Here is an 18460-nt window from a genome sequence, read left to right on the forward strand (position 1 = left end):
GCTGTGGTCACTCCGCATTGAAAAGGGGGCACGCTGTGGTCACTGCACATTGATAGGGGGCACGCTGTGGTCACTGCGCATTGATAGGGGGCACGCTGTGGTCACTGTGCATTGAAAGGGGGCACGCTGTGGTCACTGTGCATTGAAAGGGGGCACGCTGTGGTCACTGCGCATTGAAAGGGGGCACGCTGTGGTCACTGCGCATTGAAAGGGGGCATGCTGTGGTCACTCTGCATTGAAAGGGGGCACCCTGTGGTCATTCTGCATTGAAAGGGGGCACCCTGTGGTCAGTCTGCATTGAAAGGAGGCACACTATACCTTGATTACTGAAGGCCCCTTTAACACTTTTGTGACCTCAAAGTCACGCAATTTTTTACAGCGTTTCTTGCCGCAAAGCAATGCCTATTACATTTATACATACATTTTGTATGGCCCCCGAATGATGTTACAAAAATCCAAATGGCCCTTGGCAGAAAAAAGGTTCCCCATCCCTGCTCTAGGTAGAAGGAAGGGGAGTGGGGTGTTGGTCCTTTCAGAGCTGTGTGTGACTTTTGGTATCCTCAGCATCTTCTATATTTATGTGACTGTATAGTGGGCATCTCATCTTTTTTTTGATCTCTTCAGTTGGATTGGGCTGGCAAGAGGTTTCACATATGGCATATTACATTTGGTCCAGGAAACCTTATAACGGGGAACTTAATTCACACAGCAAATAATGCTTCAGAGAAACAGCAACCTACTGGCCATAGTTTCTAGTTGAACTTGAAGCAGGTGTTTATTGGCAGAACAAAAAGAACATGAGCATAGGGAAACATTTAGAAATAAGACTTAAAGCTCTTCCCCCATGTGTAAGATGCAACTCACGGGCTTGAGATCTTGGTGAAAATCTGCTCTATCAGCTGATGAATATGTTGCTGCACCTCTAACAAGACCCATACCTTAAAGAGAACCTATGTTTTGCCATTGAAGGAAAAAGAAACAGGTTCACTTTATTATAGAACTCCACAGATGCATATACATATCTACCTTTCACCCCCTCTGCCTTGTTCAGCCACCAGGTGTAAAGGGAATGACTTCTGTAAGTTATAAGGCTCTGGAATAGTTTACACTTGGCTTTGGATTCACTCTAAGACAACATAGATTGGCCCAGCACTGTCACATGGAGTAAGTTACGTGCTCCTCCAGACATGGAAATATTGGGCTTTTTCTCCAGCTCCCATTTATTTAGTGGACAGATGAGCAAGAAACAGAAATGTACATTTATGCTTCTAAAGCTTCAAACTAAATTTCTCTAGCGCTCATTGACAGACGTAGTCCTCGGTGATACACCACCTTCGGGTTATGTTGCCTCCACAGGAGCAGGACTAGACAGGAAATTAAAAAGCTCTGGCCACACCCTAGGGGCAGTCCCAGAGGGTATATCCTCTCTCTCTCTGCCTCAGCAAATCAGTTATTTTCTGTCTAGTTAGGAGTAAGGACCTAGATACCTTGCTGGGATCTTAGGTCCTGGCAAGATTTTTTTCTTAAAGGATTTTTTAGACAGCTTTTTTTCTCCAGTGTTCCTGTGAGATCTTCAAGAATGTTTCGGTAATCAGATTAAAGGAGAATGGGAGCATTCTAAACGTACCTTTACTATTTCCAAGCGTATTGTTAGACGCTATCCGTTTGAGGAATCCATCATTAAGAAATGGACGGTACCACCAGTGGTGGATCCACCTATTTCCAGGCTGAATAAAGCCGCGGTTATCCCAGTGGAGGACACTTCGTCCTTTAAGGATCCGGTGGATCGAAAGATGGAAGCAGAGTCCCGCACCATCTTCTCTCTGATAGGGTCAGCATTTAGACCAGTAATTGTTATTGGTCTAGTTTCCCAGACACTTACGGAATGGGCGAAAATGGTACGCCAAGACCTTAGGGGAAAAGATATTCCCCAGGAGACATCTGATTTGATGGAACAGATTATACAAGGGCTACAGTTTATCTGTGATGCAGCCTTGGACACTACTCCCTTATTAGGGCATGCATCTATGTCAGCGGTGATCCTCAGACGTGTGCTGTGGTTAAAATGCTGGTCAGCTGACATAGGTTCCAAAAAGACCTTGACAAATCTCCCTTTTCAGGGGAATCGTCTATTTGGGGCCAACCTAGATGAAATCATCAAGGATGCCACTGGGGGCAAGAGCACTTTTTTGCCACAGGCTGCTAAAGCTAAGGGACCTCGCAACAAGCGAGGACTTTTCTTTACCGCCCATAAAGGGCGCCCGGCTGGTACTAGCGGGAAAGGCAAGACTCCTCCAGGAGGGTTCAAGAAGGGCTGGTCGGACAAGCAGAGGACCAACCCAGCCAAACCCGAAGCAAAGGAGTACACAGCCTGAAGGTGCGCCCCCACCCGGTTTCAGGGTGGGGGGACGTTTTCACCGGTATTCAGGACATTAGATCGAGCTTCAACCACTACTACCGGTGCGATTCTTCCCTTCCAACATTTAAGTACTACAGGAAGCGGTAGTTACCGTTCCCTGAATAGATCTTTTCCTTTACCTTTTCCCAAGATTAGTCCCTATACCTCACAGGAATCGGATCTGGTTGACCAGATAGGCCAAGTAGCCTCTATTCGGGTGACTTCGGTCCCTGAGGTTCAACCAGAAAAGATAACCCTTCCTGATAACAATCAGGTATCTGATAAATGTGTGGGAACAGAAAACGACCAGACTTTCTCGGATGGTCGGGGCCAGATACCTCTAGGGACGCCTGGTTCAGATTCTATCAGCGCCAGTGGTCCTAGAAATTCTAGGCTGGCCTTCTCAAGCTGGCCTGGCCGACTTGGACATGCTAGTCGCAGACGTTCCGTGGGAACTTCGTCTCAGGGAGTGTCTGTGGTCTCAAGGACCAATTTACCATCATGCTTTACAGTCGCTGGGTTTAATGGCCTGGCCATTGAGACCCAAATACTGAAGGACAGAGGTTTGTCTACTTCAGTCATTCCTACCCTTATTAAAGCAAGGAAAGCGACTTCCAGCAAGGTCTATTATCACACATGGAAGACTTATATTGCGTGGGGCGAATCTTTAGGATTTCCTCCACGTACCTATTCGGTGACTCGAATATTGGCCTTTTTGCAACAAGGGGTTGAGCAGAAGCTAGCCTTGAGCACCATCAAGGGTCAAGTTTCAGCATTAGCAATCTTCTTTCAGAAACCTTTAGCTACCAAGTCCTTGGTGCGGAATTTCATCCAGGGGGTGCGGCACCTGGCTCCTCCAGTCCGCGCGCCCTTACCGCCCTGGGATCTTAATTTGGTTTTGTCGGTTCTACAGAAACCTCCCTTTGAAAACATCAGGGAGATTCCCTTGCTTACTTTATCCCAGAAGGTGGCCTTCTTGGTGGCTATTACTTCTGCTCGCAGGGTGTCAGAACTGGCTGCATTATCATGCCAGTCCCCATACCTAGTGATTCATAGGGATAAGGTAGTACTTCATCCTAAGCCATCTTTTCTTCCTAAGGTGGTTTCAGATTTTCATCTGAATGAAGATATTGTACTACCTTCCTTGTGTCCTCAGCCCAAGCATCATCGGGAACATGCGTTGCATTCCTTAGATGTGGTTCGGGCAATCAGGGTATACCTGAAAGCTACGGAATCATTCCGTAAGACGGATTCACTTTTTGTGATCACGGATGGCCCCAGAAAGGGTTTGCCTGCATCTGCCGCAACCATTGCCAAATGGATTAGACAAACGGTGGTACAGGCTTATTCTATTAAGGGTCAGAGTCCTCCGTTCCCTGTTAGGGCGCACTCCACTCGAGCGCTCAGTACTTCCTGGGCCTTTCGCCATCAGGCGTCAGTGGTCCAGGTATGTAAGGCGGCCACCTGGTCGTCGGTACATACCTTTACAAAATTCTATAAAATTGATGTGACGGCATCGGCGGATGCCTCATTTGGCCGCAAGGTTTTGCAGGCCGCAATTTGAGGAGACCGGTGGTCTACCTCGAGGGTTTTTTTCTGTTTGAAAAAAAAAAAAATAATTTTCTCTTTTTTGTTGAGTCTCATCATTAAGGATGAGCATTGTAAACTTCTAGTTGGCACCGGTTGGGCCTTCTAGATTGGGATTTGATTTCCATTTTCCCACCCCTCATTTGTGATACTGCTCTGGGACGTTCCGAAGGTGGTGTATCACCGAGGACTACGTCTGTCAATGAGCGCTAGAGAAAAATGGATTTTTGTAAAATCTTACCGTAAAATCCTTTTCTCTTAGCTCATTGACAGACGTAGTCCCCGCCCCTCTGTTTTTGAGTTGGGTTGGGTTAAAATCTCTAAAGACTGCTTTTTCACATAACTGATTTGCTGAGGCAGAGAGAGAGAGGATATACCCTCTGGGACTGCCCCTAGGGTGTGGCCAGAGCTTTTTAATTTCCTGTCTAGTCCTGCTCCTGTGGAGGCAACATAACCCGAAGGTGGTGTATCACCGAGGACTACGTCTGTCAATGAGCTAAGAGAAAAGGATTTTACGGTAAGATTTTACAAAAATCCATTTTTAACTAGCTATATCCCAAACATGGACATGCTAGAATCTTCTGGATGCAGCCTGCATTGTCATGAATAATGCAGAGCTAGGGCAGACTTAATGGACACCAAGAGAGCACTTCCAAATCTGCTAAGCAGCAAGTCCACATTTGTTAACTAAACCTGTAAGTACCCCAAACTTAAAATTAAAACTGGTATTATAACTTACAGGAGAGCTCCATTGATCCTGTTAATTCATTATTTGGGAAGGGACATGTAAATTACACCTACTTTCACACTGACCATCACTAGAACTGCTAATCTTGGTTTTTTGAATTATTTAAATTGAAATGGACAGCCCTATGATTTCTTTTGGGATAACTACTTTTAACTGGAACTTTACCCATACCAGCTTTATAACATTTTTAACAAATGAACATACATTCCACATTATTACTTATGCCACAAAAAATTGTGTGCTGTAAATTGCCTCTAACATTGCTCCTGTTTCTTCTTGCTGGAGGCCACCATTTTGTTGGAGCCCAGAGCAGTCACTTCTTTGTTGGAAACTCTCCCTCTCTTCTTGGTCTCAAAACCTATGGGGTTGATTTACTAAAACTAGAAAGTGCAAAATTTGGTGCAGTTCTGCATAAAAATGAATCCGCTTCCAGGTTTTATTTTGTCAAAGCTTAATTGAGCAAGCTGAATTTAGAAGCTGATTGGCTATCATGCACAGCCTCTCAAGATTTTGCACTCTTCAGTTTTCGTAAATGAACCCCTATATGTCACTTTCTTAAATATGAAATATTAAAATAAAATGTGCATTTTCAACCTTGATTGTATGTCTTAGCTCAGTTAGGCCCCTTTCATGTTTTTTTGGCGGACCCAATCAGACCCTTCATTTTCCTCTATGGGCAGTCGGGTGTAAACAGACTTGTCAGTTTACACTTGACTATCTCCCACCTGATCCAATCCAGCAAAAACAGATGGGTATCTGTCCCCTCTGTCCATCCGGATTGGATCAGAGGGCAGTCAGGTGTAAACGGACAGCTGGTCTGTTTACAGTACATCTTCCTGCTCATAGAGCAGAGTTGGCTGTGTCGGTGTCCGCACTGCATAAGCGGAGCGGACACGGACCTGTCATCCGGCTGCTCCTCAGCTCAGCAGAGGATCAGCGGACAGATCCTCTACTGAGAAAAATTAAGTTAAGGGGCGTTCGGCCTGTGTGAAAGGGGCCATAGAGAGGAAGACCACCCCCCCATCCCATTTTAATTAGTTTTGGATAGAGTAAGGGATGGTTAGAAGTTTAACCCCTGTAAGGTTTTTTCAGCCATCTGTGTCCCATAGAGAAGATTTCTTTTCCTCGCCTATAGCCAAAGCAGAAAGTAAAAGAAAATCCCTCCAACGTGTGGGAATCTTGGGATTATACCAGGGTCACCAGGATTAGTGTCCCCATTGGAAGATTTTCCCTATACCACTGTTCTGATGTCAACCCAAAATGTGGGTTTTTCTTTTACTTTCACTTTCGATGATCATGGTAAACAGGACAATTAGAGAGGGTGAATCTCCCTAACGGACACAGACCGCAATTAAACCTGGCAGATGTTCTCCACTCTATCCAAACTAATCCAAAAGTTTTGCCTTGAGTTACACTTTTTAGTGTATTGAATTTTAGTCAGAAAATTAAGTCCTTTTGCAGGTATAGCTGTGAAAAACATAATAAATAAGTGCCTATAGTGTTTAAATTCCAGTAATACACTGTCTCACCCTGCTCTGCACATGCTCAGTTGCTCTCTATTTTTCAGTACTGTGCCAAAAATCAAAGCCACTAGAAGCCAATCTGCTGACAGCCTGAATATTTACTACGGCTCAGGGGCTCTGGGCTTCAGCAAAATGGCAGCCTCTGGCAAGAAGAAACAGGAGAAATGCTGGAGGCATTTACAGCACACTAATTTTGGCAGCATAACTATTATTGTGGAATGTATGTTCCTTGCTAAATAACATTATTTATTATCACGTTGCTATGGGTAAAGTTCCAGTTTAATGAGTAACTCTAGAACTTAGCCAAAAATATAATAGATCTTGGGTCATGACTCTGCTTCTGTAATAAGTGCAGGTAAAATAAGTAATTACAGCAAACCCCTTTGAAAAAAAAATCAAACCTCTCTAATACTGCTACATGTTTTTTCCTTTCTGGAAATCCCTTTTAATCTTTAAAGGTTGACTCCAAGTGTTATGCATTGATGCTGGTGGTTCCAATCATTCACCAGTCCTGTATTTTTGATAGGATCTCAAGTGAAAAGATTTCTCTACCAGAAGCCCTCAGACAGTCTCTATGGCCAGAGAGATGGCGCATTATAATGTTTGTTTTTTTTTTTTTTTTTTTTCCATAATGTATAGTTAGTGCCGGTTCACACTGTTCCCACTTGTCAGGCGACTTGGGTCGTCTGACAAGTAGCGGACCGTGCTGTGCAATTGGAACCGTTCTAATAGGAGCGACTCAAGTCGCACCGACTTAGAAAAAGGTTCCAGCACTACTTCGGGCGCAACATTGGAGTGACTTGCATTGACTTCCATTATGTGAAGTCGCTGCAAGCTGCGCCGAAGTCGCGGTGCACGGGCGACGGCATAACTCGCCCAAAGTCGTGTCGTCCTAGTGTGAACCGACACTAAGGGGAAAAATAAGCTCTGTTTGTAGCAGTCATGTTAGATAAAGGGTGCTGGAAACTCAAGTACTGTATTTTCTGGCGTATAAGACTACTTTTAAACCTCAAAAAAATCCCCCAAAAATGGGGGGTCGTCTTATACGCCGAGTATAATATCTCCAAGGTAACCTAAGTATAAGTATTACCGGTAGATGTAATCTCTCAAGACGCTGGCTGTGTGGGAATCCTGTACCGGTGTACCGTAGCTTCGGCTACATACAGTGTACCGCACTGAGCCAATCAGGGAGAGCGATGTATTCCATTATTGAATGCAAAGCCTGCTCGGATTGCCGGAGTAACATCAGCCCGCCTCTCTGACTCTGCCAATCCGAGCAGTCTTTGCATTCAATAATAGAATTCATCGCTCACTGTGATTGGCTCAGCGCGGTATACTGTATGTAGCCGAAGCTATGGTACATACAGTATACCGGTACAGGATTCCCACACAGCCAGCATCTTGAGATTACATCTACTGGTAATACTTATACTTAGGGTACCTTGGAGATATTATGAGAGATTACATGTATTACAGTACTTGGGGTACCTTGGACATCTGACAAATCTGATGTTTTTCAATGGTGTTGCCTTGCTTCGGAAGGGGGGTAGTCTTATACGGCGAGTATAGCCCAAAACCTATGTTTTAACTTGAAAATTAGGGGGTCGTCTTATACACCCAGTCGTCTTATACGCCAGAAAATACGGTACTTAAGATGTTAAGGCATTCAACCTGCTTTATTAACTGCAGATTTCTCCAAATTGCATTTAGAAACCGGTAGAAGTTATCCCTTGACAATAAATTTCAAGGTGAGATTGAAAGATTTTCTTTTTTCCTCTTTACTTCTTGAGTTGTTCAGAAGACAGTCAACATAAATAGTAGACAGTAAGGTGAATTAGTCAAACACAAGATAATCTGTTCGAAGAGGTTCTGATTTGTTAATTATACACAAACACTGGATCACTAAACCCAAGGCTAGAACCAACCCTTGATCTGGTGGGCCATCTGGGCCACTTTAGCTTGTAGAAATAATGTGGTCCAGCTGACAGATATGCTTTAAAGACAAGTGGGTTTAATGCTGACTCTATTACTCGATAAAGACTGTAGCTTTTTTGACTTTTTTAAACTGTCTACTTGTTCTAAGTAGGGACCAAAATAATAGCCAGTCTACTAGCATTTTCAAAATCAGGTCCGCAATTGCACCTGTGTATTTCTCTCATGACTGGTTAAAGGCCCATGACATTTTTTTTAGACCTTTTACCTTGTGTTACCCTCGTCTTACTCTGCTACTTATTAAACTCAGAGAAATGCTTGTTACAAGTGCTGACAAGTGTTTTCAGTGCCCTAGTTCCAGGAAAGAATAACATGATCATGTGATTTCCCGTTTGGCCTACAATGCTTGAGCAAATTATCACAATATGCTAAAAAACGACTTGTCAACATTCAGGCATGCTCATAGTAATCCACCCCTATGATGAAAAATATTGTATTCTGATATATTTAGGAAATGGCAGCTATTAATATGTGGAAGTAATATCAAGGGAATATTTGATCAGAAATTCATCTGTTCCTTGTTGAAGCAAATTGCACAATACTTTAAAGGTTTTTTTTTCCATCATTTGAAACTTCAATGTATTTATTATTTATTTATTTTTCTATTAGTTGAATTTGATGGACTTTTGTAGCTATATGGTTACAATATCTAAAGCTAGAATTTGGTTATAAATTATTTTTCATTCCACAGGCCTTTATTCAGATTTTTTCACATTAGCATGCAGACCATGCTGTGCAGCAAAAGTAGGAGTTACAGAGATTGTAATAAGCTATAACACTGCTAGCCGTGCTTTGAATGATTAGCATTTATTCAAATGATTTTAAAAATAGTTCCTTAAAGCTGAACTCTGCTGTTTTCTACGCCACCAAACCCTTTGTCAAAAGCGCGCCCCTTCCTGCCCTTATTGTTTTAAGTGATGTTGAAGCTTCATTTTTTAATATAATACAAATGTTATTTGTTATCTGCTCTGTGCAATGATTTTGCACAGAGCAGCCTCAATCCTCATCTTTTGTGGTTCACCGCAGGCACTCCTGGATCCTCCCCCCCCCCCCCCTCGGCGAGAAAGCCATTTTCTGCTCTCCCTCGACACAGGATTTGACAGCAGTGGCAGCCAATGGTTCCTGCTACTATCAATTTGCCCAGTGAGGAGGAAGAGAGCCGAGGAAGCCGCTGCTCTCATATATGTACAACTGAATTGAGAATGGACTGTAAGTATGTGGGGGGGGGGGGGGGTTTCTGTGAAACTTATGATTTTGATACCCTAATGCAGCCCTCAAATTTTCCACTCGCCTCGAGTGGAAAATTATGTAGGGCGAGCGTGGGGCTGCTCTGGGGAAGAGAGAGAGGAAAAGGAAAGCTGACCGATGATGACTGAGCGCGGAGCGCGGATCATCCCACTGTAACAGCTTTAATTGTAATTGCCGAGCGCTCGCCGACACACACAGTCCCGCCTCCTAGCCCGGCTTCTTTGATAGACAGAACACCTGGCCAACCAGGACGTGTGACGTCTATCAAAGGAGGCGGGACAGTGTGTGTTGGCGAGCGCTCGGCAATTACAATTAAAGCTGTTACAGTGGGATGATCCGCACTCTGTCATCTGGCCAGCAGTAGCATACCAATGGGGGGTTTCAAGCCGGTACTCGCGCCGATCATCTCCTCTGTCATCAGCTGCTCCCGGGGGCTGGAAGAAGGTGAGTGCCAGAGGATTGAGCAGCCTCCCTGTGTGACTGGATAGGAGGAGCGGTGGGGCGGCTGCATATAGAGGAATTGATCTTTCCATATTCCTCCTGCACCCGCTGGATGCCCAATTCTCCTCTGTGCAGGCATTCAGCAGCTGCAGGAGGAATATGGAAAGATCAATTCCTCTATATGCAGCCGCCCCATCCCCCTCCTATCCAACTTCTTTTTTTCTTTTGCTGGCCCCCCAGTGCTGTACAGCCCCCCCCCCTCCAGCCCCTTAGTGCTCTTCAGCCCCCCCAGTGCTCTTCAGCCCCCCCTCTCTAGCCCCCCAGTGCTCTTCACCCTCCCCCTCCAGCCCCTTAGTGCTCTTCAGCCCCCCCTCTCCATCCCTCCCAGTGCTCTTCAGCCCCCCCTCTCCATCCCTCCCAGTGCTCTTCAGCCCCCCGCTCTAGCCCCCCAGTGCTCTTCAGCCTCCCCTCCAGCCCCTTTATTGCTCTTCAGCCTCCCCCTCCAGCCCCCCAGTGCTCTTCAGCCCCCCCTCTCCAGCCCCTTAGCACTCTTAAGCCCCCCCTCTCCAGCCCCCCAGTGCTCTTCAGCCTCCCCCTCCAGCCCCTTAGTGCTCTTCAGCCCTCCCAGTGCTCTTCAGCCCTCCCAGTGCTCTTCAGCCCCCCTCCAGCCCCCCCCCCCAGTGCTCTTCAGCCTCCCCTCCCCAGCCCCTTAGTGCTCTTCAGCCCCCTGCCCTCCAGACCCTTGATGGGCACTGATGAGGCTGCACTGATGGGCTTGAAAACGTTGTTATTAATATTTATTTTTGTAATTTCTGCATTAATGTAATTTTATGAGATAATTTATGAGGGCGTGTTTAGGGCCGGAATTAGGGGCAGGTTAGGAGTTGGGTGGGGCAACTGATGGCGAGTAACCCTTAAGGCCTGGCTAGTAGCTCAGGACTTTTAATTTTGAGCCCTGACCTAATGTATAGAATGTATTAAGGTAAAATACTTTAGGCTTTAGAACCACTTTAAGTTTTTTTTTTTTGTTTTTTTTTTTAAATAGAAAATAAGTTTATTTGTGCTGCAAAATTACAATACAAAATACAAAAACTCATTAACACGTAAGTTACACACTTGTGAAACACTTTAAGTGAAATAAGTGAAACGAGATATACCTTCACCGTATAAAAAGAACCACTTTAAGTTTTGAAGTAGCAATGTTTTAGTTTTGTTCCAACCCTGTCATTGTCACTTTTACAAGTCAGTTTGGCATACAATTAAATTTGGTTAGTCCTGCAAGATCCTTTTCCAGAGATGATTTTCAAGACAGAGCTGGAAATTAATTTTTCTCACTAAAGGTATTTTATTTACGGTCTCTATTACTCTTACTTTTTATGATTCCAACTCCTAATTAAACTGTAATGCTAACAAACTGTTTGTTGATAAGAGAAAACAAAGAAGATAGCGCCAGAAAAAAAAGACGATAGAGAGCAGGAAAAAAGGGGGAAAATGAAAGGAGGAAAAAAAAGGGGGGGTAGAGAATATGAGAAAGGGCAAGATGGGGGGGGGGGGGAGGTGGAAGGGAAGTGGAAGAGTTCCAATCAGTCCACTGACTCTCCAGCACCAAGTAACCCTCTGGTATGACCTCCATATTTTTGGCCTCCAGATCATCCAGCTCATTTGATGTTTTTTTTTTTTGCTATTCGAAAAGAATAAGGGAGGACTTTCTGTCATATATTATTGCCCTCTGTGCAGGGGCGTTGCTAGGTGGGAAAAAGACCAGGGGCTTCAGCCCGAAGGTAAATTTGATAACCCCCTCCCACATTTTAAAGGAAGTCCCGCCCAAGCTCCTCCCACATTTAAAAGTACCGCCCAAGCTCCACCTAATGCCCCCCTCAGTCAAGGGTCAGTCAAGGGGTGGTATGTAGAGGAGTACAGGGGGTCAGACATGGGGTGGGATAAAGAGGAGAGGTCAGACATGGAGAGGAGAAGAGAGGAGAGGAGAGGAGAGAAGAAGAGAGGGTCAGACATGGAGAGGAGAGGAGAAGAGAAGAGGAGAAGGTCAGAGATGGAGAAGAGAGGAGAGGAGAAGAGAGGGTCAGACATGGAGAGGAGAGGGTCAGACATGGAGAGGAGAGGGTCAGACATGGAGAGGAGTGGGGCAAGCATGGAGAGGAGAGGAGAAGGTCAGACATGGAGAGGAGAAGAGAGGAGAGGGTCAGACATGGAGAGGATAAGAGAGGAGAGGGTCAGACGTGGAGAGGAGAGGAGAAGAGACGAAAGGGTCAGACATGGAGAGGAGAGGAGAGGAGAAGAGAGTAGAGGAGAGGGTCAGACATGGAGAGTAAAAGAGAAGAGAGGATAGGAGAGGGTCAGACATGGAGAGGAGAGGGTCAGACATGGAGAGGAGAGGAGAGGGTCAGACATGGAGAGGAGAGGGTCAGACATGGAGAGGAGAGGGTCAGACATGGAGAGGAGAGGGTCAGACATGGAGAGGAGAGGGTCAGACATGGAGAGAAGAGGAGAGGGTCAGACATGGAGAGGAGAGGGTCAGACATGGAGAGGAGAAGAGAAGAGAGGAGAGGGTCAGACATGGAGAGGAGAAGAGAAGAGAGGGTCAGATATGGAGAGGAAAGGGTCAGATATGAGAGGAGAGGGTCAGACATGGAGAGGAGAGGGTCAGACATGGAGAGGAGAAGAGAGGAGAGGGTCAGACATGGAGAGGAGAAGAGAGGAGAGGGTCAGACATGGAGAGGAGAGGAGAGGGTCAGGCATGGAGAGGAGAGGAGAGGGTCAGGCATGGAGAGGAGAGGAGAGGGTCAGGCATGGAGAGGAGAGGAGAGGGTCAGGCATGGAGAGGAGAGGAGAGGGTCAGACATGGAGAGGAGAGGGTCAGACATGGAAAGGGTCAGGCATGGAGAGGAGAAGAGGAGAGGAGAGGGTCAGACATGGAGAGGAGAGGAGAGGGTGAGACATGGAGAGGAGAGGGTCAGACATGGAGAGGAGAGGAGAAGAGAGAAGAGGGTCAGACATGGAGAGGAGAGGAGAAGAGAGGGTCAGATATGGAGAGGAGAGGGTCAGACATGAGAGGAGAGGGTCAGACATGGAGAGGAGAGGAGAGGGTCAGACATGGAGAGGAGAGGAGAAGAGAGGGTCAGATATGGAGAGGAGAGAGTCAGACATGAGAGGAGAGGGTCAGACATGGAGAGGAGAGGAGAGGGTCAGACATGGAGAGGAGAGGGTCAGACATGGAGAGGAGAGGGTCAGACATGGAGAGGAGAGGGTCAGACATGGAGAGGAGAAGAGAGGAGAGGGTCAGACATGGAGAGGAGAAGAGAGGAGAGGGTCAGGCATGGAGAGGAGAGGAGAGGGTCAGGCATGGAGAGGAGAGGAGAGGGTCAGGCATGGAGAGGAGAGGAGAGGGTCAGGCATGGAGAGGAGAGGAGAGGGTCAGACATGGAGAGGAGAGGGTCAGACATGGAAAGGGTCAGGCATGGAGAGGAGAAGAGGAGAGGAGAGGGTCAGACATGGAGAGGAGAGGAGAGGGTGAGACATGGAGAGGAGAGGGTCAGACATGGAGAGGAGAAGAGAGAAGAGGGTCAGACATGGAGAGGAGAGGAGAAGAGAGGGTCAGATATGGAGAGGAGAGGGTCAGACATGGAGAGGAGAGGGTCAGACATGGAGAGGAGAGGGTCAGACATGGAGAGGAGAAGGGAGGAGAGGAGAGGGTCAGACATGGAGAGGAGAGGAGAGGGTCAGACATGGAGAGGAGAGGGTCAGACATGGAGAGGAGAGGGTCAGACATGGAGAAGAGAGGGTCAGACATTTTTATTTTTTAAACTAAAATTTTTGTCAGTTTTTTGTTTTTTCCTTCATCAATTAAGTCTATTCCTGTGAGAACGACAATCAATTTGGTTTCTGTGAGAACGACAATCAACTGGCGGACTGGGTGATGCACTGGATATTTTAGATCCTTACGGTCAGCCCAGTCTGGCCAGAGAGCGCATGCAGACCTTTGCTCCACGCTACGTCATCCGCAACAGGGTCCCGCGGAGGGACTGGCCCACAAGTGGGACACCTCGCGTGGACACACATGACCTGCTCGCGGGCAGAGTTGCAGCATTACCCTGGGCCGCAGCACCCCATGCTGAAATGGGGGAGTGACCAGCTTGGAGTAAACCCCTGCTTGGTTCCTACTATATGGTGAGTAGTGCCCCCCTTCCCTTGGGTCTCAGGGGGGCCTGGGGGGGTCCTCCTGTGGTCGTTAGGTCTCCTGGGTCCTCCCCTCCTTTCATCCACCCCCCCTCCCTCCCTCTGGGGTTCCCTCTGTAGGGGTTATTCCCCAGGTTGGTGGGTGATTGGCATGTATGTTTATTTCTAAGTGTTCCCCACACTATCACTTCAGTGATAGTGCATGATCAAGGTGTGGGGGGATCTGATTATCCGGTCCGCTTAGCAGCAGCGAGCGGCCGCATGGTTGACGAGACTACCGGGCTGCTCCCCGGCTAGTTTGCGTGCGTGAAAACCATCAAGCCCAGTACTTGCATGCAAGTTCTGAGAGACGAACGATGGTTGTACAGCAGGTGAAAAAAAAATTTAAAATCCCATTTTGCAATTTTTAAGAGTTTTGTGTCTATGAGGAACACCCGGGCTGAGGATGAAACCAGAGTCAGCCCCAGGAAGTCCAACCTGGTGGATGGAATCAGACTGACATTTGAAAGTTCAGAGTCCAACCGAACTCCTGCAGAGTTCTTACTGTGATGTCCAGATCCTCCTGCAGGATGGAAGATGATTCTGCCCTCAGAAGATCGTCCAGGTACCCCAGTAGTTTTCACGAATGTGTTAGCAATGGTGCTAGCCTTGCTCAGACAGCGGGGGATTTTGTTACTAGGTTACCTGGATGATCTTCTTCTGAGAATACAATAAAAATGCACTCACTAGTTAAAGCAGAGTTCCAATGGCTTTTGTGTTTATTAAAAGTCGGAAGCTACAAAAAGTGTAGCTGCCGACTTTTAATAAACACACACTCAGCTGTCCCACGGTCCAGTGATGCGGCCAGGGGGGAGCCTCAGTTCTGTCCGTCTTCTCCCCATGGCATCTCAAGTGTGGGCACCCGGCTGTGACAGCTTGTGGCTTCACAGCCGTGTGCGCACTGCGCATGCGCAAGTCACACTGCGCATCCTGAATGGACGTGCAATCTTCTGGGACCTGTGATGTGTCCCAGAAGATTGCAGGGAGGGAGGGGCAGAGGAGAACTTCCATTTGAGCCGCCTAGGCACCCAGAGCGAAAGTGGGAGCGGGTATCTCTACTGAACTAGGTACCTGCTCCCCCCCAAAACAAATGACGTGCCAAATGTGGCATGTCAGGGGGTCAGGGCCACTTAAGGAAGTACAACTTTTGAGTGGAACTCCACTTTAAATGAGGATCAAGGCTTTTTATAAACCCATATAGACCCAGTGGTGTATTTTGGTTTTCTGCTGCCCTAGGCAAGACTAAAACTGGGCGCCCCCCCATCCTATGTAAATTTGCCCCACTCCCTTTTTAACGGATGTGACTCCCTTAAAAATTGAAGGACTAAAAGTCCCAGCATGAACCCCTGAGATCTCACAAGAGGGGGGTGGGTGAGGGAGAGAGAGAGGGGGGCGGGTGAGAGGAGATGAGAGGGGGGGTTAGAGAGAGGGGGGATGAGAGAGAGAGGGGAAATAAGAGAGGGGGGTGGATGAGAGAGATGAGAGGGGGGTGGATGAGAGAGATGAGAGAGAGGGGGATGAGAGATAGAGAGAGGGGGTTAAGAGAGAGAGAGGGATGGTTGAGAGAGAGAGGGGGGTGAGAGAGAGAGAGAGGGGGGGTGAGAGAGGCGGCTCTAGCAACCAGGAGCCAATAGAGTCTCAGGTGGAGGGGGGTGGCTTTTTTTGCTGCCCCCTGCAAAGTGCCGCCCTAGGCCTGGGCCTTGTTGGCCTAGGCCAAAATACAGCACTGTATAGACCTCCATAGGATCACCGTGAGGCTGCATAGCTCAGCAGGCAAGCGGCTGGCGTAAGCAGAGATCTTAGTGGAAGTACAGCTGTCAGGCTTTAGGCTGGAACATAGGCAGCAGCAGCTTCCAGGTGTAGCAGGATGGCTGCAGCTCCAATCAGCACCTCCCTCAGCTGGGTGATGATGACGACGACAGGAAGTGGAGTGGGTGTGGCTACATGTTTCAGAGCAACAGGCCCCCCCCCCCCCTTTATCAAACCATAAAAAAATTACCTTCCTTTGGGATAAGGACTATTATAAGCATATCAGACTAAGGGTGCTCCAGAAGACGTAAATATATAAAAGTACAAATTTTATTACATATCAATTTAAAATATAATTGAAAATTAAAGGATGTGGATTGTACACATCTGTATAGACAATACAGCAGTATACAGTAATATGGATACCAAAACCTCAACCAAGCATAATAATGAGATAAGACATTCAACGTATTTTGAAATTGAGGGTTTACAATCTACTTTAGGGAGGCTCATAAGTAGGTATGGAGGTACTCTATAACGCAAGAACAAGCAATGAATATTCAAATTCATTCAACATAATATATATATAGACAGATGGTGCAAACATTGTATAGATACTGACCAGATCCAATATCCTGCCATCAAAATGGACAAGCAAGAAATTGTAAAAAACAGAAAATGAATGCTGCCTCAGGTGTGCTCAGATTAGGATGGAAGGTGCCATTGCACGGCCTGCAAGGCCATAGGGGGCATCAAAATAAGCCAAGTGTTCTCAGTTGGATCACTGTATGTAAAAATATATGTACTATTAGTCAAACAAAAGAAGTCATATCAGGCAAAAAATGCTTATGAGGTCTCAGCGGCAAGGGGCTTACATGTGGTAGTGCTGGTAACAGTGTAGCTATGCTGCTAGATGTGGCTATTATTCACTATTGGGTGCAGTGCTGGGCAAAGAATATATAGATGAACTATAGGCATCTGAACTGAGTTCTCAGGCTCACTGAAAAAGACCAAAAAAGGAAGAAAGTAGAAATAGCTACCTACCTGGTCCTGGCTGGTGGTCACGACACCACCACATGTCCTCTTCTCTCTCCCTCTCTGACTTGAAACGGCGCCAGTGCCAGAAGAGGGAGGTGGCTGGTGGGTGGAGTCAGTTCATGGCGCGGAGGCGGAATTCTCGGGGCCGCCGCCGCGCGCTCTGCTGCTGCTGTCACGTGACCTGACGCTCCTGTACTGACGTCACTGGTTGCTAGATGCTAAGCGGCAGGTTAGCAACCAGTGTGTCAGCGGCTCCGTGGCTTGCAGGCGAGAAGGAAGGAAGAACGATCGGAGGCAGAGAAGGAGTACACAGCGGCAGTCAGCCAGCCAGGTGAGGGGGTGGAGGAGGCTCGGGGCTAACAGTTTTTTAACTTGAAGAGTAGACTCGGGGCTTTTCAAAGGGACACTCGGGGCTATAGCCCCTGTCAGCCCCCCCCTGCCGACGCCACTGCCTCTGTGTTTCCATTTTAAATTCCCCCTCACTTCCTGTTCCAATAAAAGATAGAAGGATGGACAGGAGGTCAGGGGAAATTCCACCAGTCGGCAAACAGACAGAAATAAAAACCTGACAGAGGTTTGTATGCTGGCCTTACAAATATCCATAAATAATACATTTGAAGAATGGAAAAGGGTGACATTATACCCAATTAAAAGTAGTACATACAGCGCTTTTTTGAGGAAAAATGTTTTTGTAATTAATATTACACTATCACTACAGATGTATAATTTAATTTATATTTTTTATTTTTTCTAGGCCCTTGTGTTTTTAATTGTGCCTGTAGTGCTCATCATTTTATCTTTGCACTATAAGCCCATTAGGAGTGATTTTTACTGTATCCTCATAAATGCTGGTTGTCCATAAAAAGACTGCTATCTTGGTGGATAAGAAACAAGAAAGCTTAATAGATACAGTTAAACTAACAAAGTATTTGTAATATTTTGAATATATCAGAATGTTATTCTGTAGACCTATTTAGACTTTTTAAAAAAAAATGGAGAGTGAAGAGTTAAATGCAAAAAAATTCTAAATATGTCAAAATGCAAAAACCTAAATATTGCTTCCTATGTTCTGATTTATGGACCACTACAATTTTTGATAATTTACATAGTTACATAGTTAAGACCTATGTCCATCAAATTCAACCTGGAAATACAATGCTCATTATTTGAATAGCCCAGAAGGCAAAAAACAGGTATTTTTAGACATGACTTATGCTAGGTATACACTTTCAGTTTTTTTTTTTTTTTTCAGTTCAACCCAGTGGACTGAAAAAGAAAATGGAGGAGCTTGAGAGGAGGTTACTGTACTAACTAAATGATTTTAGTACAGTGATCTTCCCGCTGAGCTATTGTGTTCTGACAGGGGGACTGCCACACCAGTCAGTGCGATTCCCACACAAATATATCAAAATGTCCATGCGCGTGAAATGAACATATGCAAAATTTCCAAGTGATAATCCATAGACAGTGTTGGTGCAACTTCTTTTCCGTGCACAGAGCTAG

The sequence above is a fragment of the Pelophylax lessonae genome (assembly GCF_965119305.1).
Source record: "Pelophylax lessonae genome assembly, chromosome: 9".
NCBI lineage: Eukaryota > Metazoa > Chordata > Amphibia > Anura > Ranidae > Pelophylax > Pelophylax lessonae.